Here is a 2,029-nt window from a genome sequence, read left to right as displayed (position 1 = left end):
AGTACCGGGCGCAAACCACTAACTCAAGCCCGGCATGGCAGCTCGAAAGGCGGCTAAGCATTCAAGGAAGCACCGTCTGGAGCTTCAGAGCCGTTCCGCCTGACTTTTAACGTAGAGTACCGGGCGCAAACCACTAACTCAAGCCCGGCATGGCAGCTCGAAAGGCGGCTAAGCATTCAAGGAAGCGACGCCGGCCGGTCCGCGGGCCAAATAGGGTCCAGTAAAGTACCGGGCGCGGCCACTAACGCCTTGTGGCGGTCGCCTTGTGGCGGTCGGGGGGTGGCGGTCGGGGCTGGCGCTTGGGGCCGGTGGCGGTCGCCTTGTGGCGGTCGCCTTGTGGCGGTCGGGGGGGTGGCGGTCGGGGCTGGCGCTTGGGGCCAGTGGCGGTCGCCTTGTGGCGGTCGCCTTGTGGCGGTCGCCTTGTGGCGGTCGCCTTGTGGCGGTCGCCTTGTGGCGGTCGCCTTGTGGCGGTCGGGGGGTGGCGGTCGGGGCTGGCGCTTGGGGCCAGTGGCGGTCGCCTTGTGGCGGTCGCCTTGTGGCGGTCGCCTTGTGGCGGTCGCCTTGTGGCGGTCGCCTTGTGGCGGTCGGGGGGTGGCGGTCGGGGCTGGCGCTTGGGGCCGGTGGCGGTCGCCTTGTGGCGGTCGCCTTGTGGCGGTCGCCTTGTGGCGGTCGCCTTGTGGCGGATCGCCTTGTGGCGGTCGGGGGGTGGCGGTCGGGGCTGGCGCTTGGGGCCGGTGGCGGTCGCCTTGTGGCGGTCGCCTTGTGGCGGTCGCCTTGTGGCGGTCGCCTTGTGGCGGTCGCCTTGTGGCGGTCGCCTTGTGGCGGTCGGGGGGTGGCGGTCGGGGCTGGCGCTTGGGGCCAGTGGCGGTCGCCTTGTGGCGGTCGCCTTGTGGCGGTCGCCTTGTGGCGGTCGCCTTGTGGCGGTCGCCTTGTGGCGGTCGGGGGGTGGCGGTCGGGGCTGGCGCTTGGGGCCGGTGGCGGTCGCCTTGTGGCGGTCGCCTTGTGGCGGTCGCCTTGTGGCGGTCGGGGGGTGGCGGTCGGGGCTGGCGCTTGGGGCTGGCGTCCGCCAATAGTGGTTTAATTTCGGGAGGAAGATTGATTTTCGTCCCAAGCCCGCCGCTGGAGAAAATTTTAGGTACCAGGAGTGGATTTTTTTTGTCCACTCAGGAGGGGGACGTTGGCTGGTTTGGTGTCCGGGGGAAAGTGCTCTTTTCTCGGCCAGGAGAAAGATTAGACTCCCAGCCCGCCGCTGGAGAAAATTCTAGGTACCAGGAGTGGATTTTTTTTGTCCACTCAGGAGGGGGACGTGCTTTGTTGTCCGGGGGAAAGTGCTCTTTTCTCGGCCAGGAGAAAGATTAGACTCCCAGCCCGCCGCTGGAGAAAATCTTAGGTACCAGGAGTGGATTTTTTTTGTCCACTCAGGAGGGGGACGTGCTTTGTTGTCCGGGGAGAGTGCTCTTTTCTCGGCCAGGAGAAAGATTAGACTCCCAGCCCGCCGCTGGAGAAAATTCTAGGTACCAGGAGTGGATTTTTTTTGTCCACTCAGGAGGGGGACGTGCTTTGTTGTCCGGGGAGAGTGCTCTTTTCTCGGCCAGGAGAAAGATTAGACTCCCAGCCCGCCGCTGGAGAAAATTCTAGGTACCAGGAGTGGATTTTTTTTGTCCACTCAGGAGGGGGACGTGCTTTGTTGTCCGGGGAGAGTGCCTGGTCCCCGGACCAGCCTCTTAGGCGCGCCCGCTGTCATTCTCCGGAGATTAAGTTATACTAAGGGGAGGCTGCCTCCTCCCGCCTGCTGCCCGAGGATGCTGCCTCATCCCCGGACTGGCCTCTTGCGCGCGCCCGCTGTCATTCTCCGGAGACTAAGTTATACTAAGGGGAGGCTGCCTCCTCCCGCCTGCTGCCCGAGGATGCTGCCTCATCCCCGGACTGGCCTCTTGCGCGCGCCCGCTGTCATTCTCCGGAGACTAAGTTATACTAAGGGGAGGCTGCCTCCTCCCGCCTGCTGCCCGAGGATGCTGCCTCATCCCCG

Source organism: Syngnathus typhle, unplaced genomic scaffold, assembly GCF_033458585.1.
Source record: "Syngnathus typhle isolate RoL2023-S1 ecotype Sweden unplaced genomic scaffold, RoL_Styp_1.0 HiC_scaffold_317, whole genome shotgun sequence".
Classification (NCBI taxonomy): Eukaryota; Metazoa; Chordata; class Actinopteri; order Syngnathiformes; family Syngnathidae; genus Syngnathus; species Syngnathus typhle.
This window is presented reverse-complemented; position numbering follows the sequence as displayed.